The 27889-nt window shown below is 34.7% G+C and overlaps 1 protein-coding gene across 4 annotated transcripts in view; it reads left to right on the top strand.

Annotated features, from left to right (window-relative positions):
- The window catches only part of LOC123535227 (homeobox protein cut-like 1), a 127669-nt gene that overhangs the window by 41548 nt on the left and 58232 nt on the right, over positions 1-27889 (top strand). The window lies entirely within an intron of this gene.

Here is a 27889-nt window from a genome sequence, read left to right as displayed (position 1 = left end):
GTCTGTTTGTGCTCTCACACAGTCTCCCACTTTGTGCTGTCACACAGTTAACCAATTTATGCTCCTCTTGCCAGATATTGTCACATAGTCATCTTGTGTGCTCTTAGTCCCTTTGCCATGTCTTGCAACAATGTCCCTTTGCTCTCATGCTAACCTGCTATGTCTTTTTGCTCTTCTTCTATCTGTATTTGTTTTGTAACACTGCCACAGTCCAGACTTGTCCTTTTTAGCTCGACTATTCGAAGAATAAGTAGAGCTATCCTACTCACCACGGCGTCGGCGTCGGCGTCGGCGTCACACCTTGGTTAAGTTTTTCGTACCAGTCCACATTTTGACAAAGTCTTTTGAGATAAAGCTTTGAAACTTTCAACACTTGTTTACCATCATCATGGCCAGTTATAGGCAAGAGCACATAACTCCATCAAGGATTTTGGCTGAATTATGGCCCCTTTTGACTTAGAAATCATGGTTAAGTTTTTCGTACCAGTTCATATTTTGACAAAGTCTTTAAAGATAAAGCTTTGAAACTTTCAACACTTGTTTACCATCACCATGGCCAGTTATAGGCAAGAGTACATTACTCCATCAAGGATTTTGGCTGAATTATGGCCCCTTTCGACTTAGAAATCTGGGTTAATATTTCGTACCAGTTCATATTTTGACAAAGTCTTTTGAGATAAAGCTTTGAAACTTTCAACACCTGTTTACCATCACCATGTCCAGTTATAGGCAAGAGCACATAACTCCATCAAGGATTTTGGCTGAATTATGGCCCTTTTTGACTTAGAAATCTGGGTTAATATTTCGTACCAGTTCATATTTTGACAAAGTCTTTTGAGATAAAGCTTTGAAACTTTCAACACCTGTTTACCATCACCATGTCCAGTTATAGGCAAGAGTACATAACTCCATCAAGGATTTTGGCTGAATTATGGCCCCTTTTGACTTAGAAATCTTGGTTAAGTTTTCCGTACCAGTTCATATTTTTGGTAAAGTGTTTGACATATGGCTTTGAAACTTTTATCACTTGTTTAGTATAATAGTCTCTATCTGTAGGAAAGAGAACATAACTCTGTCATCTATTTTGGCTGAATTATATTCCTTTTTGGACTTTGAAATTGGTTCTGTTTTCATACAAGTCTATGTTTTGTCAAAACTGTTTGACATATGGCTTTTAAACTTCGAACACTTGTTTATCATTATGATTTCCATCTGTAGGCAAGAGTACGTAACTATTTTGACTGAATTATGGCCCTTTTTGGACTTTGAAATTGGCTCATATATTGCCATTTAGTGCAAGACTTATCGAAATCGAAGTAATACAGGAACATTGTTTGTCTAATCTATTATTTCTTTTGTCTGAATATCCGTGGAAATATTTTGACCCCATTCTTCAATCAATTCTTCGAATAGTCGAGCGCGCTGTCATCAGACAGCTCTTGTTTATCCAAGTTGTTACTGTTACACTACCCCTTTGTTCAGTTGTGGCCTTTCCCCTTGCCTGATGTTGTTTCACTGACTCTGAATTGTTATACACCATTACATTGTTTCCTTTCCTTTTACTGTTACACTACCCCTTTGTTCAGTTGTGGCCTTTCCCCTTGCCTGATGTTGTTTCATTGACTCTAAATTATTATATACCATTACATTGTTTCCTTTCCTTTTACTGTTACACTAGCCCTTTGTTCAGTTGTGGCCTTTCCCCTTGCCTGATGTTGTTTCACTGCATCTGAATTGTTATATACCATTACATTGTTTTCTTTCCTTTTACTGTTACACTAGCCCGCCCGCTTAGCTCAGTAGAGAGAGCGTTGGTCTACAGATCGCTGGGTCGTTGGCAGTTACTTGCAGAGAACAGGTTTGTACTGGTACAGAATCCAGGAACACTGGTTAGGTTAACTGCCCGCCGTTACATGACTGAAATACTGTTGAAAAAAGGTGTTAAACCCAAAACAAACAAAAAAAAAAACAACCCTTTTTCAGCTGTGTCCTTGGCTTTTATCCTATGCTGTTTCATTGACTCTAAATTGTTATAAGTTTACTTTCCCTTTACTTCCCTATGGTCCCTTTGTGCAATGCTGGTCATTATCCTTTCCCATATGCTGTTTCATTTACTCCAGATTACCCCTAAAGTCATAATTTTGCTATTTCATTGTTTAATTTTCATTAACTGTCACACTATCCTGACATCATCCCCGTGTGACACCCCGTAAGTGATATCAACCCTGTTACATCTCCCCTGTGCCAGTCTCATAACTGCTCCACACTGTGACATTGCCCCATTGACACCAGCATTATGACATCACCCCTGTGCCATTACTACTGTGACATCATCCCTGTCACATTTCCCTTGTACCAGTCTCATAACTGCTCCACACTGTGACATTGCCCCTTTGACACCAGCATTATGACATCACCCCTGTGCCATTACTACTGTGACATCATCCCTGTCACATTTCCCTTGTGCCAGTCTCATAACTGCTTCACACTGTGACATCGTCCATTTGACATCCCCACTGTGACATCACCCCTTTGTCATCACCCCATTGATATCACCACTGTGACATCTCCCCTTTGACACCACCACTTTGACATCGCAACTGTGACATCACCCCTGTGCCAGTTGCATAATTACTTCACACTGTGACAGAGGTAATTTATGAGTTTTTTTGCAAACATACCAATGTCTTGTGTAGGTAAGTTTATTTATTGATAAAAATTTTAACTGAAAAATATTCCAACAGCAGAATGAAGTAGGAGCCAGAAACATAAGCAAAGTGACAGTCTATATTGGTTTTGCTTTATATGCTTGTACTGTTGTTTTCAATTAAAGAGTATATTTGTGATGACAAGGCTTAGAGAACTTTTAAGGTATCTTTAAATGTGCCTCACCATGAGAAAACAAACATAGTGCGTTTGCGACCAGCATGGATCCAGACCAGCCTGCGCATCCGCGCAGTCTGGTCAGGATCCATGCTGTTCACTAATGGTTTCTCTAATTGCAATAGGCTTTGAAAGCGAGCAGCATGGATCCTGACCAGACTGCGGGGATGCACTATGTTGGTTTTCCCATGGTGCGGCTCAGATGTATTGAGATCAGTTTGTGCTTTCTGTTTTAGGCATATTTTTAGTCCCCTACCGATGGAACACTGGAGGGGACTATAAGAATGCCCTCCATCCATCCGTAAATCTGGATCCTGCATTTACTCAAAAAGTATTCAAGCTAGGTTCATAAAACTTGGTATGTGAATAGTGGGCAATATGTAGATTATGCACATACGTGACTTATTCTCGTAGGTCAAAGGTTAAAGTCACTAGTGAAGGTCAAGTAAAAATTGTTTCCGCTCCATAACTTTTATATGCATTGGTGGATTATCATAGTGCTACACAGAAATGTTCGCCATGAAGAGACAATTTGTCAACACCTGACCTATGCTTGTCGGTCAAAGGTCAAGGTCACTATTGAAAGTTTTCCACCAGTAGGAGACTTTTGTATTGCCACTGCAATACTTTGTCACTTGTTTTTTTCTCTGTTGGTGTTAGAGAGATTGTATAGGACTTCAGCATGACATGTCTGTAGAGTTTAGAAAATGAAATAATGCTGCGTAGAGGTGTGATTTTTATGCCCCCGAAGGGAGGCATATAGTTTTTGAACCGCCTGTCAGTCCGTCAGTCTGTCAGTCTGTCGGTCTGTCCGCAATTTTCGTGTCCGGTCCATATCTTTGTCATCTATGGATGGATTTTTAAATAACTTGGCATGAATGTGTACCACAGTAAGACGACGTGTCGCGCTCAAGACCCAGGTCCGTAGCTCAAAGGTCAAGGTCACACTTAGACGTTAAAGGATAGTGCATTGATGGGCGTGTCCGGTCCATATCTTTGTCATCTATGGATATATTTTCAAATAACTTAGCATGAATGTGTACCACAGTAAGACGACGTGTCGTGCGCAAGACCCAGGTCCGTAGCTCAAAGGTCAAGGTCACACTTAGACGTTAAAGGATAGTGCATTGATGGGCTTGTCCGGTCCATATCTTTGTCATTCATGCATGGATTTTAAAATAACTATGCATGAATGTGAACCACAGTAAGACAATGTGTCGCGCGCAAGACCCAGGTCCGTAGCTCAAAGGTCAAGGTCACACTTAGACATTAAAGGATAGTGCATTGATGGGCGTGTCCTGCCCATATCTTTGTCATCGCTGGATGGATTTTCAAATAACTTGGCATGAATGTGTACCACAGTAAGACGACATGTCCTGCGCAAGACCCAGGTTCGTAGCTCAAAGGTCAAGGTCACACTTAGATGTTAAAGGTCATTTTTCATGATAGTGCATTGATGGGCATGTCCGGTCCATATCTTTGTCATTCATGCATGGATTTTAAAATAACTATGCATGAATGTGTGACACAGTAAGACGACGTGTGGCGCACAAGACCCAGCTCCATAGGTCAAAGGTCCTAAACTCTAACATCGACCATAACTATTCATTCAAAGTGACATCAGGGGCATGTGTCATCCTATGGAGACAGCTCTTGTTGTAGCTGCATTATTATTCAAGAAGAAATGGGTTTATTAGAAATTATCATTGTAACTTTGAAGGACCTCATACATGACTGACAAAGTTGCAGGACCCGGGTAACACCACCAAAATATTCCTTAGATCTTTACAAGACTTTATCGAAAATGCAGTTACCTCGATAAAATCATATAAAATTATTTATGCATGAACAAACTGATATGAAACATACATTTATAGAAAGCTTTATACAAAATTAACCCCCCTAGCCTCAATCCCTGGCACTGACTTATTCCGCTACGGTCAAAACCTTCAGAAGTTGATCAAACCTTAATTAAAACCAAACATTCGCAAAAAAGACATCCCTCGATGATAGAGTTGTTAATTATGACAAATATTGGCAATGATTATAAAAGCCATTAACTGAAGATACTAAGGAATACATGAACCTTTGATCAAGGTTTAGAACTTGTTGATTATCGAAACTAGCAGCAGTATAAAGACTCAGCTGATTTTTATGACGGTTGGTGGGCGGGGCAATTCATATGTGCTTTTAAATCAGATTATCCGGGAGGAATTAGTTTTCTTGTTTTAATGGTTTCAAGAGGATTGATGTTGTATTCTATAGGCTGAAAAAATAAATGTCTGTTTGTTCAAAAGATGCTGATGATAAAACAGTTTCCTGCATCAATTTTTTTGGGGTTTATTTTGGTTCAAGTTACTTCCCTTTCATGAATAATAATTTGGAGCAATTTTCGTCTGCTATTATCTAAACTTAACAATAGTCCAGGTCTTTTTCTATTTCTGTAAATAAAATAAGTAATGATTTTATTTAATTGATTGATTTGATTGATTGATTGATCGGCCAACTGACTGCATCATGATATTCTCACTTGCTTAGCTTAATGACTGATCATACTAAAAATATAATTGCAAAATAGAACAGCCAGATTTATCTCTGTAGTATAAATATTTATCGTATTACCTCCCTTGAATTGACATGTTTTCCATGGATATAATAGATTACATGTATATATAGATTGATTTTAAACTGATGGCCACAGCTGTTGTTTCCAATGGGCAAATCTGATTTATTGAGTTTAGGAATGGATATACAACATATGCTGCCATGCTAATAATCAATCATGTATACTCTATACCTAACAGATTCTTGCTGCCGCATGACGGCAGGATTTTACAATTGTAATATAAATATATCGATATATATTCTCTGAAGAGGCCAATATATTGTTCCTGTTTGCTTCAGTTTCAAGTGCAGGAACTGCTCCTAAAAGAAGTTAAACACTGGTAGGCATGTGTCATTTTAACATTTAGCCTGCTGGCGGCATGCGACCAGTGCAGACCAAGATCAGCCTGCACATCTGTGAATTTTCAGTGAAAACCCCTTCAAATAATAAATGGTTCTGCCCAAGTTGAATGATAGACCAGTCTTTTTTAGAAATTTAGCAGGATACAGGTTTAGTACTGCTTATACCAGAGCTCCTAAGCTAGACTATTGTAATGGTTATTTATCTGAACCTTATACCAACTCCATGTGAGGTTATAAAACTGAGCTTGGAGACTTGTCTCTACACTCTTGCATCTGATTGGTTAATTTTGAGCTCAGTTTTGAAACTGACCAATGACGAAGCTGCATTATGAGAACCCAATACATACTCAATTGCTTTTTGATGGCATTACTAAATTTTATAATACCCATAAGAAAATATAAAGTAAGTAAAAACTTACTTCGTCAGTATGTTTCAAAAGTCTTGCCAGTGGTCATTTTAAAGTGTGATTAACCTGACCAGTGGTCAGTGAGGCTCTTGTTTACAGGGAAATAAGATCTCACGTTGGAAAGATGTCTAGTTGATGCCATAGTCTTTTTTTTGACTTGAGGCGGACTCTCAGACATATGTTAAAGATTGGTGTTTTTGTTTGTAAATTATTAGATGTACTTAGTCACTTCCTGTGGTTCATATTCAAAATCTGAAAAGTTGATCATGCAGCGGTAGAACAAAAGGACCATTGTTTCCCAGTTGCAGATTGCACAATTTTGATCAAATTCATCTTTGAATCTCTTCTATATTTTGATTATCAGTGGGACTGCAGAAGTTTATCTACCAGAAAAAAAGCAGGATATGTACTTGAGAATACAGTGTAATTGTATGCTTCTCAAACCTGGCAATGATTACTGAAAATTGAACCTGACACTTTGAGACATTTTATGCCTGATATTTTTTTTAGCCATTAGATCCTTGCTGTTTGACTTAAACTGGGTTCTAGGCTATGATAATTTTGTATTAATATCACAATGTGTTCAAAATCACATTTAATTTTGAAAAATGGTTTATCAACAGTTTATCAGACTGAAAAGATGTGTGCTCCACCCATTTATCCAGTACTGAAATGATCTTCAGTGTTCGTTTTACCAATATATTCAGTACTGAAGTCATCTCCAGTGTTTGCTTTACCCATTTATCCAGTACTGAAGTCATCTCAGGTGTTAGTTTTACACATATATCCAGTACTGAAGTCATCTCTAGTGTTTGCTTTACCCATTTATCCTGTAGCCCGCCCGCTTAGCTCAGTAGGTAGAGCGTCGGTCTACGGATCGCGGGGTCGTGAGTTCGATCCTCGGGCGGGGCGTATGTTCTCCGTGACTATTTGATAAACGACATTGTGTCTGAAATCATTAGTCCTCCACCTCTGATTCATGTGGGGAAGTTGGCAGTTACTTGCGGAGAACAGGTTTGTACTGGTACAGAATCCAGGAACACTGGTTAGGTTAACTGCCCGCCGTTACATGACTGAAATACTGTTGAAAAACGGCGTTAAACCCAAAACAAACAAACAAACAAACATTTATCCTGTACTGAAGTCATCCCTATTGTTTGCTTTACCCATTTATGGAGTACTGAAGTCATCCCAGGTGTTAGTTTTACCCATATATCCAGTACTGAAGTCATCTCCATTCTTTGCTTTACCCATTTATCCTGTACTGAAGTCATCCCAAGTGTTTGCTTTACCCATTTATTGAGTACTGAAGTCATCTCAGGTGTTAGTTTTACCCATATATCCAGTACTGAAGTCATCTCTAGTGTTTGCTTTACCCATTAATCCTGTATGAAGTCACCTCCAGTGTTTGCTTTACTCATTTATCCAGTACTGAAGTCATCTCCAGTGTTTGCTTTACCAATTTATCATATACTGAAGTCATCTCCAATCTTTGCTTTACACATTTATCCAGTACTGAAGTCACCTCTAGTATTTGCTTTATAATTACCCATTTCAGTTCTGAAGTCACCTCCAATGTTTCCTTTACCTATTGAACCAGTTCTGAAGTCATCTTCAGTGTTTGCCTCACCTGTAGTATGGCTGCATTGTCTTATCAGATAAAAAATATGTTTATCTATATATTTCACCAGACACTTTCAGGGACCATTCTGGTGTGATATCCTTAAGTGATCCTTAGAATTACAGTTAGATGTCTTTTTGACATGGACATGGAATAACTATATATGAGTCTGGCAAGTACTGGAGTTGATAATATTCCATGGACTGTCAACTGCCTTGGCAAATGTAACCTTATGATCAGAAAGTGTCTAGTTTTAGTGCCATTAAAACTGATGTTACCTTTAAGACTTCTAAGTGTTACCTTTATGACCCTTTGTAAATGTTACCTTTATGACCCTTTGTTACATATATGCCTGATGGTACCTTTATTGATGTAGCTTGTAGGGTGTCAGCCATTAGTGTAAGCAGTTAATATGTTATATGTATCTGAGCAACAATATATATACGTCTAGTTAAAGGATGTAATTAATATTTTCAAATTCCAAAACCTGAATTTTGTCTATAAATTATGTCTAAATTATAAGTGCTTTACAAAATCATGTATACTAGTCTTTGTCTACAAATCTACAGACCACTTAAAACATATATTCTGTTAATGCCGGTGTCACGTATATTTAATCACTTCATTTGTAGATCTAAGATTACTGATTATTCTAGTATATTCCTATAAACTCTTCAGAAATATCGCTACAAAACCGTTTTGATAATTGAAAACATATCGTTTATTGGTACCCATCAGTTTTCAGCGTTGGTAATTATTTGTAAGTCTGCTACGCCAATCAACCAATCGTTGAAGTGTATTATATTTACTGCCGGCATTATTATGGGAAACGCTTATCAGTCGATCATATCTCTTGAAAGTGACATTGTGATCGCGTTCCCATGTAAATGTGATCGCAACTTGAACAAAATCAGGCAATATTAGGTGATCAGTCATTGCCAAACGGAAAACACAGCCGGAGAATTTTGGCAGTTACGAAGCTGTCAAACTCGGGTATAGATAAATAAGAAACGATCATTACACGTCAAACAAATTATGAGGAAAGAAATTAGAAGAATCTATTTTGCTTCTTTCTTTCTTTGTTCCTGATTATTCTAAAGGTTGTTGATATATAAATGATGATTGGAAGAAAAGGAACATGAGTGGCTTATCTTATACTCACACAGATGGAAAACTTATACCCCAGCCAGAATTTATTATAGTGGTAATAAGGCTGAAGAAAAGTTTTTTATTAAAAATAACTTTAAACTTTTACTCCAGTCAGAATTTATAGTATGATTGTCATAGGTTAAGAAAAGTTTTTACTGAAAATAACTTTAAAGTTGTCAGATTTTGTCACAAATTGAAAACTTTTACTCCAGTCAGAATTTATAGTATGATTGTTATTGGCTAAGAAAAGTTTTTAATGAAAATAACTTTAAAGTTGTCAGATTTTGTCACAGATTGAAAAGTTACTCCAGTCAGAATTTATAGTATGATTGTTATAGGGCTGAAGAAAAGTTTTTAATGAAAATAACTTTAAAGTTGTCAGATTTTGTCACAAATTGGAAACTTTTACTCCAATCAGAATTTATAGTATGATTGTCATAGGTTAAGAAAAGTTTTTCTGAAAATAACTTTAAAGTTGTCAGATTTTGTCACAAATTGAAAACTTTTACTCCTGTCAGAATTTATAGTATGATTGTTATTGGTTAAGAAAAGTTTTTAATGAAAATAACTTTAAAGTTGTCAGATTTTGTCACAAATTGAAAACTTTTACTCCAGTCAGAATTTATAGTATGATTGTTATTGGTTAAGAAAAGTTTTTACTGAAAATAACTTTAAAGTTGTCAGATTTTGGCACAAATTGAAAACTTTTACTCCAGTCAGAATTTATAGTATGATTGTTATAGGGCTGAAGAAAAGTTTTTAATGAAAATAACTTTAAAGTTGTCAGATTTTGTCACAAATTGAAAACTTTTACTCCAGTCAGAATTTATAGTATGATTGTTATAGGGCTGAAGAAAAGTTTTTAATGAAAATAACTTTAAAGTTGTCAGATTTTGTCACAAATTGAAAACTTTTACTCCAGTCAGAATTTATAGTATGATTGTTATTGGTTAAGAAAAGTTTTTAATGAAAATAACTTTAAAGTTGTCAGATTTTGTCACAAATTGAAAACTTTTACTCCTGTCAGAATTTATAGTATGATTGTCATAGGTTAAGAAAAGTTTTTACTGAAAATAACTTTTAAAGTTATCAGATTTTGTCACAAATTGAAAACTTTTACTCCAGTCAGAATTTATAGTATGATTGTTATTGGTTAAGAAAAGTTTTTAATGAAAATAACTTTAAAGTTATCAGATTTTGTCACAAATTGAAAACTTTTACTCCAGTCAGAATTTATAGTATGAAAATAACTTTAAAGTTGTCAGATTTTGTCACAAATTGAAAACTTTTACTCCAGTCAGAATTTATAGTATGAAAATAACTTTAAAGTTGTCAGATTTTGTCACAAATTGAAAACTTTTACTCCAGTCAGAATTTATAGTATAAAAATAACTTTAAAGTTGTCAGATTTTGTCGCAAATTGAAAACTTTTACTCCAGCCAGAATTTATAGTATGGTTGCATGTTATAGGGCTTAAGAAAAGTTTTTAATGAAAATAACTTTAAAGTTGTCAGATTTTAATTGTCTTTTTGTAGTGGGTAATATTTGGGTATATTTCAGAACATTGCCATACTGAAATCAGTCTTTAAAAATAATGGTCAAATTGAACAGCCTTGTCTATTAAAGTGATCTGGCAATGCTAAGCCTAGGGTACAGAATGGCTGGCTACCTGTAGTTCTGAGAATTAGAAAATTTCTTTTGGGAGTATGCTAGTGTACATAAAAATTCTGCCTCAGTATATTCTGGTTGCTGTCAAAGATTGAACAATTTAGTGGTCTAGATGCCTTCAAATAGATGGCAATAAACTTTGTAAAATGAGGTTATATGTCATCTTCTCCACCAGTAGAAAGTTTTGAATGTGTTTGCAAGTGAATTTTATGTGTTTCGTACTGTCATAATGTAGATTTCTTGAAAACTTTCGAAATTAAAAGATCTAAAATAAAGCATTTAATAAATACTTCACCTACTGCCAACCTAGTTATGTAATCACTCATTTCTGTACTTACAACCTGGTAAACCACATGATTCACTAAATTTCAGCATTATTGAATTATGAACAGAAATAAAATGAAAAGGTACATTTTTACTTTTAAGATTTTCACATTTTGGCCATTTATGTAACGTATATATTTAGTAGATGAAATAGTTAACAAAAAAAAAAATATTTTTTTTTGTTTGAAACATAATGCACAAAATTAATGAAATATACAAATGAAGTCATGAGCATCTACTATAATTTTTGGTATTATGGTACTTGGCTATTTGACCAGCTGATGGAGCAGTTTTTGTCGAGTCTGCAGGCGGTGAGCTCGACATAGTTGTCACAATGGCGGTTCAGTGTATGTGCGTCTGTGCATCCGTCTATCTGTACGTTTTATTGTTTTGCTTGTCTGGGCTGCAACTCGGCCATGGATTGAGAGATTCTTAGATACCTTGGCACAAATGTTTGTCTCAATAAGATGTTGTGTCATGTGCACCAACCAGATTGGTATCTTAAAGGTCAAGGTCATACTTAGAGGTCAAAGGTTAAAACTTGGTGCAGTTTTTCCTTGTCTTGGCTGTAACTCAACCATGGATTGAGGGTTACTTAAACAACTTGGCACAATTGTTTGCCTTGATGAGACAGTCTGTCAGATGTAAGTAGTTGAAAGGTCAAGGTCACACTTAGGGGTCAAAGGTCAATAGTTGATGCAGTCTCTTGTCTGGGCCATAACTTAGCCATAGATGGAGATGTTCTTAAATAACTTGGCAGAAATGTTTGCCGCAATCAGTTCTGTCACCGCCAATGTTAGACCTTTTGACCACTGGTGGGCTCGACATGTTGCCAGTGGACATCTAGTCTTATGTAAGTATTTCTGATTACCTCTCTTTGATGACAAGCCATTCAAGGTTTTTTTAATAGTTTCATGATTGTGGAACTGAAAGCTATTAAAAAAGATCATAATGAGACTTACATCAGAAGAAAAAATCACCGTAGTACCGTAAGCATCAAGTTACATCATTTTAATGTAAGGTACCTTTTTGTGTGACTCAGCTCATAACAGTTTTAATATACAGTGATTTTACATGACAAATAATTAATGACCATTTGTCAGTTAAGTTTTAAGGACCTCTTGTTATAAATAAGCATACTAGTGCATAAAAGTAGTTCATTGAACTCGTGAACATTGGCTGTTGAAGTGATAAGGCCCTAATGTTACAGATACGCTAAATTTGAACTGTCAACACTTATTTCCTACCAGATCTATATTTTGGAGGCTGACTAAACAGCTTCCTATTGTACTTTAAATGTTACCTTTTTTTCATTTGGAAATTAATTAACTCTTGGACTTTTTGTTAAGAATACTTTTTTGCCGTTTGGCTCAGGAATACCACAATTCTTACCAATGATTTCTCATTTAATTAAAGTTTATGTAAACGAGGAAACTGGCAACTGTAACAGCAGGTGTCTGCTATCTTCTATTAACCTATTTGATACCGGATCATTTTATATTTTATCAAATGTTTCAAATAAATACATAGATAAAATACTCAATAAACGAAGCTCGGCCTGTTAAATTTCTCAACTGATTATCTGTTTTCAATCACGCAGATCAGTAAAAAAAATCAGCCTCCCATCAAAGCTTCCCCCGATATTGAAAATGGCTAAAGATCAAGTTTTTGAAAAAATCCATCATTTTGTTGCTATGGCATTGATGACTATCAATTTTTTTTCGAATATAAATTATGTTTATGTTAATATTGACTAGAAATCATTATGTATAGAAGAAATTTAATATTTCCTGTGCTCGACTGATGACTATGTTTGATAAATATTCAATAGATAGTTTATTTCTTTCGCGGCTTTTGTTACAGATGAGGATGTTATCGGGGTGATCTGATTCTTTGACTATCATTTGGTGTATACTGTCATTAACCTGGAGGCTGAATAGATCATAGGCAGAGTATTTATCAAATTGAATATTCTTTCTGCCATTGAAAACTGGTTTTGAATCGAAATGGTTTTGAATCGAAATATACATAAATCACAAGAATTGTATATAGATTTTGCTCCGTTTAATCGCATAAAAAATGAAGTGTCTATTTACAAGGGGGGATTGATACAGAATTTTCATCTGATGTAAATTAATTTTGATATGGTAGAAAAATGACATGTGAAATGGATGAATTAACTTCTTCCTATATGATGCAAATTATGTTTTCCACAGACAAGGGCGCATTCTGTTTATGTCAGAAAATAAATGGGATGTCTCGCCATATAAAGCTGATGTAGATTATATATTAATTAATAAATAAAAAAAGGTATATATATATCTTAAATAAGTAAATAATTGAAGTCAGCCTAATTTGACCACTGATAAAGAATAAAACTCCACAAATTTCTTAAATGAACTTGTCCATCTTTCAATTTGGACAGTTACCATTAACTGTTAAAAGGGGTGCTAGCCAAAAAGATACTGACTGAATAGCAAACAGTGCAGATCTTGATCAGACTGCACATATGTGCAGGCTGATCATGATCTACACTGATCACAAAGGCAGAATCAATCATGTCCAGCACAAAAATTGTTAAAACAGATAACCCAATTCTTATACATGCAGGCAGACAGCAGATGACGGCCATTTCGAGGGATTAGAGCTAGAAGGTCCTAATTACATAATAATAAAAGAAAGCTCTTAATACCTTTTGGCACTAACCCAATTTTTATTGAACTAAAAGCCTCTGTTTAGTAAAAAAATTATCTTCGTCTTTCCTTGTGTTTTTTCTCAAAACAGGTTGCTCTGGTATACTATTTGTTGCTTCTCTGGAGTTATTAAGGCATGGACACAAATATCCCCTCTCTTCCCTCCACCCCGTCACCGCCTCCTATATCAGATAAATAATAACTGAATAAAATGATCATTATTTTCTATTCATCCTGATATTTTGGAACTTATCGATATTGTTCAGTTAAGGGAGACCTAATGCTTGGTAGCTCTTCTATTCTTCAACAATTGATTTGGTGATTAGTAAAGTTTTTTTCTCAGGTAATAGCAAAAACAGGTACGTATTCTCTACCCCTTGGTAATAAAATCCTGCTGATAGATGTTACAATTGCAGGAATGAGAGTTTAGAGGTTATTTCCATGATTGTTCTTATTGATCACATGATTAGGTCACATGACATTTTTTTTTGTGCCAACCAGAACTTTTATGGGTGGGGTAGGGGGAGTCACTTAAATTTGCCCTAATAAGTGCATATGCCTGTCTGTCTGTTGCGCATGTCACAAAAAGTATTTGACCTAGAGTCATCAAACCTCAAAAAGGATTGTTAATCAATGGATTTCACTCAGCAAGACCAGAGTTACTGCTCTTGACTTAGTCAGAAATGATGTTTTGTAGTATATATACCCTGTTAAACAACCCCACTAATGACTCGTACTCCTGACCCAAGGTAATATAAAGGTAAATTACTTAGTCTTGCATTGTCTACAAGTAATTAACTTATGACGATACAGTCAGACAGGAAGTGTAGGGGCACTAGTGTCCTATGGACACACATCAAGTTTCAAAATGAATTGAAGGGAAAATAAGTATAAAAAAGTAACAGGATCAACCTGATTGCTATAGCTACAAGAAGAAAAAGAAATGAAGAACAAATGTTACATAAATTATATAACAGAAATAATTTATAAAGTTACGTTATTTATTTACATTGTGAGCAGGAACTTGGTGGATTTTTGTCTACAATACAAGTGGTAGTATTATATGAAATGGATCCGTCTGCTGCTCTGGTTGGAGGTTGTTGTGTTTGATGTGCCAGCTTGATAATCCATAATAACTTGACAGCTGCTACATGAACAAATAATTCTCAATTAATCTTTTTATTTTGTAGTCAAATATATTTAGTGCCTTTAGATTAAAAATAAAATTCTGCGGAAAAACAGTTTAAATATTGCTTCAGATGTGATGACATTAGATTTACTGCCAGAAGCAACTATCAAACTGATATCAGTATTCGACAGTAGCTGCCTCTGCTACAGAAGCTGTTAATTTCACAATGAGCAGACAGAACTATAGCTTCTGAAAACCCCTGCATGTTACTACCTAGAGAGTATACACGGTACTGTATTGAGAATATATTTTTTGCGGAGAAAACCAAAGCTACACATTCAATCAAGTTTAATGATGTGTCTCCCAGCCGATTGCCGTTCAGCGTGGCAATGTTTACAGCGTTCACAAACCTCGGCCTATCAGTCGCCAATCAGAATAAAAGACGCTGATTCACACACTGATTTTATGCTGTAAAAAAGCTGAGCTGGTTTTGATTTGGTTTCGATAGGTTTTAGAGCCTTTGTGAGTTTAGTTGCTTTTTGTTTACGCTAATGATAGATTATAGGAAAAACACATGATACTGCCGATAGTGTAGTTTTTAGGGGATTAATATTCAAGTTGAAGTTCTGTTTCATATTTGTTTAATATTTTAGTTTAGATAGTTTGATATTTTGTTGCGATGTTGATAGTGTAAATCTTATGTTTTGACTTCTAGAGTGGCTAAACTGAACATATAAAAAAAAAAACAACAAAAAAAAGAAACTTTTGTCGATATTTGAAAAATCTTGTATCAGATTTATTAGGAGTTCATTTGATGGATTTGTGGACATACTTAGGTAATGTTGACTTTTCACTTTATGTTATGTATATTAATTGTTACTGACTGATACTTTGACCGGTCGTAAATGAGGTAGAATCTTTTTTTTTCATTTTTCATCATGTATTGAATTTAACTGTAAGATGAAGAAATATAAGAACTTATGATCATGTTATCTAATGTTTGATAAAAAGCCATATATTACTGGGTTGTATTTATAGTCACAAAATAGTCAACCTTGGTCTGACACTGGGAGTCATTATACATGATTATTATATACATTATCATTCGCATCTTTAAATAATATTATATTTAAAATATATTTTGTGTTTTCTATTTTTATATGTCAGCAATTACAATATATTAAATGATTTTATTAACAAAGATGTAGGCTAGCAATCTAGTTTAAACATAAGGATGTTTTTAGCCCACCATCATCAGATGGTGGGCTATTCAAATCACTCTGCGTCCGTGGTCCGTCGTCCTTCCGTCCGTCCGTCCGTCCGTCAGTCCGTCCGTCCTTCCGTCCGTTAACAATTTCTCGTTATCGCATCTCCTCAGAAACTACATGGGGGATTTTGACCAAACTTTGTCAGAATGATGTATTGGTACCCTAGTTGTGTCCCCCTGAAAATCAGACTGGTTCAACAATTTTTTAGTAAGTTATGGGCCTTTGTTTATTTCTATAATTTACATAGATTTATATAGGGAAAAACTTTGAAAATCTTCTTGTCCAAAACCACAGAGCCTAGGGCTTTGATATTTGGTATGAAGCATCATCTAGTGGTCCTCTACCAAGATGATTCAAAATATTTCCTTGGGGTCTAATATGGCCCCGCCCTGGGGGTCACATGGTTTATATAGACTTATATAGGGAAAAACTTTGAAAAACCTCTTGTTCAAAACCACAGGGCCTAGGGCTTTGATATTTTGTATATGACATCATCTAGTGGTCTTCTACTAAGATTGTTCAAATTATCCCCCTAGGGTCAAATATGGCTCCGCCCTGGGGGTCACATGGTTTACATAGACTTACATAGGGAAAAACGTTGAAAATCTTCTTGTCCAAACCACAAAGCCTAGGGCTTTGGCATTTGTAATGTAGCATCATCTAGTGGTTCTCTACCAAGTTTGTTCAAATTATCCCCCTAGGGTCAAATATGGCCCCGCCCTGGGGGGTCACATGGTTCATATAGACTTATATAGGGAAAAGCTTTTAAAATCTTCTTGTCAATAACCTACAACATTCAAATTTGGACCACATGTATGGTTTTGAGTGGCAAGATAAACCTTGACATGAGTTGACCTTGATTTTGACCTAGTGACCTACTTTCACATTTCTGTAGCTACAGCCTTCAAATTTGGACCACTTGCATAGTTTTGTGCACTGAAAAAAAATTTGACCTTGACTTTGACCTAGTGACCTACTTTCACATTTTTGAAGGTACAGGCTTCAAATTTGGACCACACGCATAGTTTTGTGTTCCGAATTGGAATTTGACCTTGATTTTGACCTACTGACCTACTTTCACATTTCTCAAGCTACAGCCTTCAAATTTGGACCACAAGCATAGTTTTGTGTACCGAAACAAACTTTGACCTTTACATTGACCTAGTGACCTACTTTCACATTTTTGAAGGTACAGGCTTCAAATTTGGAACACATGCATAGTTCTGTGTTCCGAAATAAAATTTGACCTTGATTTTGACCTAGTGACCTACTTTCACATTTCTCGAGCTACAGCCTTCAAATTTGGACCACATGCATAGTTTTGTGTACCGAAATGAACTTTGACCTTAAGATTGACCTAGTGACCTACTTTCACATTTCTGTAGCTACAGGCTTCAAATTTAGACCACATGCATAGGATTGTGTACCGAAACAAACTTTGACCTTGACATTGACCTAGTGACCTACTTCCACATTTTTGAAGGTACAGGCTTTAAATTTGGACCACATGCATAAATTTGTGTTCTGAAGTGTAATTTGACCTTGATTTTGACCTAGTGACCTACTTTCACATTTCCTCCTTGAAATTGATCTAGTGACCTTCTTTCACATTTCTCAAGCTACAGCTTTCGAATTTGGACCACATGCAAAGTGTTGTGTACGAAAATGAAATTTGACCAAGAGCTAGTCAGTAAGTCTTGAAATTTGGAACACTCAAAAATGGCACATTGGTGGGCGCCAAGATCACTCTGTGATCTCTTGTTTATATATAATTATATAGTCATATACTATAATAATTGTGTTTGTTAATTATAACATAAGTTAGTTCCCTTGGTCTAGATTTTTTGTTAGTGTAACATGGTGGACATTTTGTCATGGTGACAAGGAGTTTGTTTTTTTTGCCAGTATCAAAGATCATGACAGGTGTTTTAAAATTTGATGAGCAAAAATAGTGTAAATATGACAAAAAATAAAGAGTGTATATTATTTATGCAAATTATGCATGTTGATACACTTTTGGGGGCATGCATGCTGTATAATATAGCTTTGACAATATCTGGCTTTCTTAATTGCCACAGTAGATATTTGTTTAAGAATTGAATATGGATGTGTGTGAAACAGTTAAGTATACATAAGGAAGGGTACTTTAAAAACTGACCCATCTGGACTTTGTGCTTTTCTCTTACTGGCAACTATGAAGTTGTTTTTTTTTTTCTTCTTTCAAACAAGAGATATTCATCCCTCTTTATTATTTTCTCAGACAGGTTTCAAATCTGTTTCATTAAATACTGCATTTCATATAGCCTAAATGCACCATCTTCATTCTTTCTGCATTCTCTCTATCACATTTATTGCTTCTTTCATCTTTGTGATGTTGACATTTTCTATTTTTTGCCTTTTATGAAAAGGTGGTATGACAGATGTTTTGAAGTTTGATAAGAGAGGAAAAAACTTACATGTCATTTTTTTTCTTGAATTTTATAACCACTGCTTTTGCACATACATAAAAAGAAAAAATTGTAAATAAGTAAGAGATACTTTGAGAAAAGTATTGTCTGACATTTGACCTAATGTCTGAACAATACTTGGAAATGATATATATGTATATTTGATCATATACTGTAAAATCATTTAATTTTGTGGGCATGAAATTTCGTGGTTTTGCTCAAAACGACAATTTCATGGGGATATGAATTAGTGGATTTCAACTTTTGAACATAAAATGAATGGGAATTTTACTTGTTCGTTGGGTTTAAATTTTGTGGATTGACTAAACCACGAAATCCACGAAAATTAGTCCCCCACAGATATTAATGATGTCACAGTATACTGTTTGGAAAACTAGTTTAGTTCCATGATTCTTTGCTGACAGTGATTGTACCAAACATATATAGTCTGTTAAAGTTGATATTTAGGTATACAAAACATAAAAAGTCTGCTAGCTGTACTAGTAAGTGTACAAATCATGTATATATAGTCAGTGCTACAGTTGATTATTGGTGTACAAAATATATAATATTATATAGTCTGTTTAACCAAACATACATAATTTGTTAAAATTAATAGTGAGTGTTCAGAACATAATATACAGTCGGCTAAAGTTGACTTAAATTTTCATTAACCAAAACACATGTAGTCAGCTAAAGTTGACTGTTACTGTGCCAAACATATATTATAGTCTGCTAAAGTTAATACCTCTTTAAGTCTAGTTTTAAGTTCATAATGAGTAAATCAAACATATAAAGTCTGCAAATGTTGACAGTTAGTTAACCAAATTATATAATTGGCAAAAGTTGACAGTGTACCAAACACAATTGTAGTCCGTTAAAGTTGACTATGAGTGTACCAGACATTATGCTCAGCTTAAGGGGAAATGCCACAGTTGTGTGGGTTTTTTACATAGGCAAAGAAGGAAAAAATTTAACTAGCGGGGAGAATTTTCTTAAACTTTGCATGATCATAGAGCACCCTATTAGAAACAAATTTATGCAAAAAAATCTGGGGGTCCCGGTGCTACTTTTTGAGTTATCTGCACCTGAAAGCGAGATTTTTGCTCTTTTAGGTCATTTTCAAGGGCAGATAACTCAAAATCTAGATCAATACCTTATTTCATTTCACATTTTTTTTGTTATTACATTTCCAGTCATTATGCAAAGTTTTAAACCATTCTATCAAACAGAATTTTGCTGTGTTTCAATGAGTAAACATACTGCTTTTTTCTTGAAAAAAAGGGGCATAATTGGAAGAAATTTTCTATCTGTTTGCGTAAGCGACTATAGAATAAAATCTGTCACCTAGAATTCCTGCAAATTTTGTACAGTTGCATGAAATAAAGTAACAACCACTAATCTGAAATCAAATGAAGTGTAACTAACCATTACCTTGAGTTATCTGCCCTTGAAAATGACCTAAAAGAGCAAAAAACTTGCATTCAGGGGCAGATAACTCAAAAAGTAGCTGGGGACCCCCAGATTTTTTTGCATAAATTTGTTTCTAATATCATGCTCTATGATCATGCAAAGTTTAAGAAAATTCTCCCCGCTAGTTAAATTTTTTCCTTCTTTGCCTATATAAAAAACCAGCGCAACTGTCCCATTTCCCCTTAAGTTAATTGTGAGTGAACCAAATATATAGTCAGTGAAAGTTGGTTGTTAGTGTACTATACACAATTGTAGTCTGTTAAACATAATTATTCTATTTAAGATGACAGGGAGTGAATAAAATATATTAAGTCAGTTAAAGCTTTCAGTTTACCAAACATAATTATGTAGTCTGCTAAAGTTGACAGAGATCGTAGAAAGAAATATAGTCTGCTAAAGTTGAATGTTTGTATACAAAACATATATAATCATCTAAACATGTTTGTGAGTAAACAAAATATGTACTGTCAGCTAAATTGTTAGTGAGTGTTCTAATCATTATAATTATAGTCTGCTAAAAATCAACAGATATCATACATAACACATATAATCTGCTAAAGCTATTTGTGAGTATGTCAAACATATATATAGCCTGTTGAAAGTTGACAGGGATTGTATAAAACATAATTATATTGACTTATAAAGCTGTTAGTGAGCTTAAAAGTTGACAGTGAGTGAACTAAACATATATAGTCTGCTAAAGTTGACTGATAATGAACAAACCTTACATAGTCTGCTAAAGTTGACCGATTATATATGTATAGTGTATTAACCTTACATAGTCTGCTAAAGTCAACCGATAGTGTACAAACCTTACATAGTCTGCTAAAGTCAACCGATAGTGTACAAACCTTACATAGTCTGCTAAAGTCAACCGATAGTGTACAAACCTTACATAGTCTGCTAAAGTCAACCGATAGTGTACAAACCTTACATAGTCTGCTAAAGTCAACCGGTAGTGTACAAACCTTACATAGTCTGCTAAAGTCAACCGATAGTGTACAAACCTTACACAGTCTGCTAAAGTCAACTGATAGTGTACAAACCTTACATAGTCTGCTAAAGTTGACAGTGATTGAACAAAATATATATAGTCTGATTAAGTTATGTGAGTGTACAGAAACATTATATTGTCTGCTAAGGATAGTTTACAGACAATTAAAAATGTCTTTCATTTTCTGCCTACTCTGGCCTGACTTATCATCATAATTTTTATGTCCCATTAGAATATAATTTATTATGTCAATGGTGTCTTTGTAGGATATTTTGTCAAATCATCACCCAGGAGTAAGTTTGGTACATGTTGAACTATTGTTTTCCAAGTACTGAAGTTTCAATATTGTTAAAATTAAAACACCAGGCAAAAAGAATATAAAAAGCACTCATTTGGTTTATAAGGAGAGTGAATTTTCCCTAATGATCGTCTTTATGAGACCCCAAAATGAGTCATGATCTCTGGTTTGAATTCTTGCCACTCTTATATATTTTTCTGTGAATATGCTCCAGTTATTTAGGTTTCTGTCACAAACCTGTCAATGAGATCTACATCATGTAGGAAAACTGCCAATAGAAATATAAAAAAAGAAATATAATTCATAGACCACTGGTGCCATGTCATTTTCATATTGAAAATATTTTTACAGCCTTTTTCCCATTATCAAAGATAAAATCAGTGCTGCTTTTCAAGCCTTGTGAGAAAGTTGATAAAGTTCGGTACATAAAATTTGTAACCATAATTTTTCATGTTTGCTAATTGAATAATAATTACAGTTTTTCAGGCATTTTTTGCTCCATCATTAACACCAACTTTTGATAATTTCAAAAACACATGAATTTAGCTGAGACATTTTTTGAAAAAGTACCTTTTCTCATTTTTCATCAGAAATACCCATTTACTCTTTCATTTCCAGTCATGTGAATGGTTTCGTTTGACAGAAAATTTATTTATCTCAATCTTTTAACTCAATCAGGGGCCTCATGTTTTTTTAAGCAGAAATCGTGATTCTGGTTTTCAAATTGGTTTTCGACTGGTTCAATGTTTTTTGTGTCCCAGGCTGTCTGTGATTCTAATGAAAAACACATGTTAAGAAAACCAGTCAAATATCTATTAATATATCATATATTCTCATTTTCTAGTGCTACCTAGAAGCTGAGCAGTGAAAAAAGGCTCCTAGATAGATTCCCTGTTTTATAACTGAATGGTTTCTGGAACATTAAACAAATATTATGATTCAGTATGTAGGTTTTGTATTAGAGGAAGTTTTTATAAGTTAGGATTATCTTCTCTGATGACTGTGTTCTAGACTTCCTGCTTGTGCAGGTTGTATGGGCTCTACAAAAGTTTTTAGGGGCTCTATCAAAGTTTTGCCCATTTTGGGACCTAATGTTCTACAATATCATAAATACTTCTCCTCTTTCATTTGTTGTAACTTTCCCAACATGTTAAGCTTCCAAGACTTCCAGTTACCAGTCTAGAACTCTGATTTCCAAGTTTCCTGGGCTGGAACAAGAGATTGTTGTGTCCCTATGGTAACAGTTTTCTTTCATTGGCAAGGGATTGTTGTGTCCCTATAGTAACAGTTTTTATTCATTGGCAAGGGATTGTTTTGTCCCAAAGGTATCAGTTTTCATTCTATGGTAAGGGATTGTTGTGTCACTATGGTAACAGTTTTCATTCATTGGCAAGGGATTGTTGTGTCCCAAAGGTAACAGTTATCATTCATTGGCAAGGGATTGTTATGTCCCTATAGTAACAGTTTTCATTCATTGCAGGCAAGGATTGTTGTGTCCCTAGGGCAACAGTTTTCATTATGGGCAAGGGCTTGTTATGTCCCTATTGTAACTTTTTTCAATCATGGGCAAGGGATTGTTGTGACTCCCTAAGGTAACATTTTTCATACATGGGTAAGGGATTGTTTTGTCTCTAAGGTAACAATTTTCATTCATTTCAATAACTTGGATGGCTTAAGCTTTGATCTTTGACAAGGGAATATTTGTGTCTTTTGGCAACAACTTTGATTCCTGGGCAACAAATTATTGTGACATTAGGCTGAAACTTTGATCACTGGGAAAGGGATTGTTTTGTCCAAATGGGCTGAAATGTTGGAAAGGGATTATTGTGTCCATGGGCTTAACGTTGATCCCTGGGTAAGTGACCACAATATTAAAGCCAGACATTTAAAACAAAACAAAAAATACCATTACTGGTCACCTTATGCTCGGTGTATAGTGTAAAAAGTAAGTTCGTGGTGCCAGACCAACAAGCAGTTTTGCTGAAATCCTGGTGGTTTAATGGAGGCTTTGTTTGTAATGTGTTGTGTTAAATTGCCATCACAACAATAGTAAGCATTTGTGATAGAATATTTAACAACATTTCCTTTTGTGCATTTAATTTAGAACATTTTTTCTTGGCTACAACACCACCAGTTTCTGCAAGTCAAAGCGAAGGCATCCAGTTCTAAATTACATGTTTCCCCTCTGTATTTACTTGATCTTCTGTGATTGATCAATTCAATTATGCCAAAAAATAAAGTTGTGAGTCACAAAGAGTGGGCTTATCTAACAAGAGTAATTTCTGGTATCAAATTCTGATAAACATAATACATCAATTGCAGACTTCTATAAACTATGATTTACAAAGCCAAGATATTGCTGTGGGAAATAAATCAGTCAGGTGAAATTCAAATTTATTTTAATTTCAAAGCATTCCAAGGTCAGCATGTGTGGTGTGGTCCTGTGGAGAAGGTGCGGATGAGGGGTTAGGGATGTTGTGGGGCAGGCATGACAGAGTGGAGGCTGCAGGTTTAAGTCCAAGTGGTAAAGAAAGACCTGTGTCTGTAATCCACTGGTCTTCGAAAATCATTTTCCTGTTGAAGTTGTCACTTGTAGATTAGATCCACATGTTAATTAGTAAATTTGCTTAGCTTTTACTCTTTCCAATGGCACACTTTCTCTCTAACTGAGGTTAGCCATATTCCTCTTTGGGCAACTAACAACTTCCTCACTAGAAACAAGTTAAGAACAAAAGCTAGAAAATTATATTCTTAAGGAGGTAGGTTACCTTGTTACCAGGGTAAATTCAAATTAGTTGAACCGCATCAATTTTTTGTATTTTGTGTAATATGATGTTTTAACAGCTACAATCTCAATTTCGTTTTTCTCTGGCCCTTCAAGTTCAATTTTTATCCAGGTTTAAAGAACATGACCCTCCAAAGGTATTTTATATTGAAAGAAGAAGGAAAATACGGATATTTAACACTTTTCAGTGTATTTTAGTTTCACTGATATCCGTAGAAGTCTGCATAATTGATAATTTTACTAGTATGCGCGTTAGCTTTCTAATATAAGCTTAAAATGTATATGTCGCGGGCTCGTGTTTCCTTGGTAACGCATTTCGCTCATTTTTAAACAATTATGTATAAAAACGGGGTTTTCGACGGCTTCAGTGCCATTCTGTTAATAACCAACATGGAATATTTTGGGTAATATTATTAGCAAAATACCAAGCACTTTACATGGTACCCTATTTTTCTTAAAGTTTAAAGTAACCATGGCAACAGAGATGTTTAAAATAGCTTATATCTTGCTTTTTGTCGCAATTTCTTATAAAAAATATTGCATAAAATTATCTTTCTTGTTAATGTAGCTTCAAAACATATTATTTCAAACGTAAGTTATATTTTCATGTTATTTGTATTTATTCAAACAAATTTCACAGCTTAAAATACTTACAGCAGTATCCTTCGTCTTGCATTTTTCATGGAAAAATCGTTCAGCATGTGCTATTATTCTCGTGGATGTTGTTGAAATGAAATAAAAAGCCGAAGCTGTGTTCCTTAAATAACCAGTGTCAACGCTTTTGAATTTTACATTTAGATATATAGGTCACGGGCTTCGTTTCCATGGTAACATCAATTCAATTCAAGAAATCACAATTTTCTACTGAAATCTGAACAATTTTAGAGCTTAGTTTTAATATATAACTAACAAATTATCAACGAAAACTGAAAAATAGGTATTACAAATCAAACTGCAAGTTTTTTATTTGAAAATGGCCGTAACAAGTAACCTTTCACCCAATTATATTCCAAATAACATCGGTTACCATCATCCATTTTCTTACATTCCGCATAACATTTCAATATAACTACATAAAAGAAGCAAAATATTGATTGTTATTCAGAGCAAAAGACTCTATAAATAATATTTCAGCAATAATAGCTGTTTGAAAATAGTTCAAATAAAGAAAATGCACAGAATTACGTACTTTCAAAATAAAAGCTATTAATTTTGCGCGGTAACTGACACGTAACGTCATGACGTCAATGACGTCATTTTAAAGCAACATTGTTTTGAAGCGTTTCTGCGGCAATTTATTCATTATTTCTGCATTATTAAACCATAAAACATCAGCTCGGAGACAGGTTCATGATTTGTTTTCAGAAGAATGGATTTACAAACACATTTAGTTTGTCGTAAACGTCGTCGTAAATCGTCACGTTAGCTTCCGGTTGGACATGCGCACTTACAAATATGAAGGTAACCTACCTCCTTAATCAAACTATGGTGAAAAAAAAACAACTGTTTTGCCAGAGGATCAAACCGTTACTAAGACTCATTACACTTGCTTATAGTAACCTTGGCTGTTGTGGCTACAGAATGAAACAGTTTACTCTTCCTTAACCACATTTCTTCAAGAACATCACTGTTACTTTTTTAAGCAACATAATGTTTATTTTTTGAAACTTGATCAAACAGCTTTAGAATCCTTGAACTGCAAGGCAGTTTAAACTTTACCTTTTTTATCATATATTGAAATCTTTTTTTTTTTAAACCAGACTCATTGTTTTTCTGCCAGAAATTAGGAAACACTAAATGGCAGGAATTTCCTGGCTTAGTAGAGAATAATAAAATTGATGTTTTATGCCATTTGATCTCCTTGATTTATTCTATACCAGAAAACATGATGAATCTGTTTAAAACGATATATACATGCACTCTGCATGTGACCTGGACCCCTCCATCTCAAGGCCCATCTTAACTAAGCTCAGGTACCAAATTTTTACAATATTGTAAAAAAAATCTTAATACCGGTACTGACTATATACTGATTTTTTTTATCACAAAACTTTATTATTTTGTGTGGTATACACAACAGACATTACAATATTGAGCTGTTTTGGTACTGGCCTTTGGTGAGGGAGGTGAAGGGTGTCCTGTGTTCACATGCCGGGTGCCTGTGACAATATCTATATACATGTATCATAGACCAGAGGATCAATAGAGAACATTTGAAAGTCTTTGACCTTCAAAATAAACTGACAAGCTTTTACCCTGCTACATTTCTGAAATGTCCATCTTCCAATTTGGGCAGTACCATTAACTGTTAAAAGGGGTGCTTACCAAAAAGATACTGGCTGAATGCGGAACAGTGCAGATCATGATCAAACTGCATGGATGTGCAGGCTGATCATGGTCTACACTGGTCACAAAGACAGAATCAGTAATGTCCAGCATGGTAAGGGTTAAGGAAAGAGGTTGCTAAAAATGAGATAAGTTGAAATTTTTCAAAAATTTATTTTTGGAAGCTAGCTGACTGGCTGTTTGAGGCAGGTGGCTGCTTTATACAGGTGACTGCTAAGACAGGTTCAGCAGTATTTAAGTCTGAGATAATTTTAGAAGGTTTTTGAAAGATGTATCTTTACTTTTGTTAATTGATGATGAATTAAATTGGACCAGGATCTGTATATCAAGCATAGATTCAAGATTGTTAGGTGTGTCTGAAAATCAATTTAAAGATCCTTGTAAAAATGATAGCCCAATCACTACATTTTATTTTTCTCCATTGTATGAGGTATAATAGTAACAGGAAGTAGATTTTTTAGGGTATTTGTGTTTTTGCGACTGCTATAATGCTGCGGTATATAACAAGAAAACTCACTGGGTTCTATATTTGTTTATTTCAGTGATGAAGCAGTTGCCAACTAAAGTATCTTTCAGGTTGCATTTAATCTCGATTTGTATTTAAAATACTTTATAAACTACGAAGCCAAAAAATGTTGAGGAAGATGACACCTGAAATTTAAGACCATTGTGTATACTGAAAAGAAGCAAAAAGAAAAGACTGCACTAATTTATCATAAAAAAAAAAGTTTTATACCGTGGTGATTTTGCTGTAACTTATTAAAATTTAATTAATAACAGGTACTAAGTGCTGAATATGTTTTTTAGATCCAGTGTAGCTGCTGCATAATTAAGCACATTTTAAAGAAAATTATTGTTTTCTCTTGAAAGATGAAAATTTGCAATGGAGGGTTTCATATTTTGACATTTTGACAGATTTTGACGTAATTTTCTTCATTTTCATATCAAAATCATATGCATCACAATGCACGAACAAAGATTTATTGTTTGTGATTCAGCGCTAATGTATCAGTTTGCCTTCTTTTGCCAAACGATGAGATAACAAAAATGATTAGATTGTTATTTATTGGAAAAGATGGGGGAAAGACTAGAAATAAATAGATTGAGGCGTTTGATGTTCATTAACACAAATCGTGGCTTTCAGATTTCAAGTTTATCGTACCCCAATCCTGACTGATTTTAAATCTTTACATGTTGGATTTTTTTGTGCATCATATATCATATTTTATTATTCGTGTCAGAATGATAAATTCTGCACTTGTTGCAGCTTGAAGTTTATTTGCCGGCCATTTGTACGTGGGAGGAAAAGAGAAGAGCCCCTATGCTGTTCTTTCATATAATGTCACGAAAGATAACTTAAAAATATGTTGAGATGCATTTTTTTTTCATATTAAAAAAAAAGTATACTTAGCTTATTATAGAATAAATACTTATAGC

The sequence above is a fragment of the Mercenaria mercenaria genome, chromosome 12, assembly GCF_021730395.1.
Source record: "Mercenaria mercenaria strain notata chromosome 12, MADL_Memer_1, whole genome shotgun sequence".
Lineage (NCBI taxonomy): Eukaryota > Metazoa > Mollusca > Bivalvia > Venerida > Veneridae > Mercenaria > Mercenaria mercenaria.
Note: the sequence above shows the minus strand (reverse complement) of the source record. Positions and strands in the feature narration are given on the sequence as shown.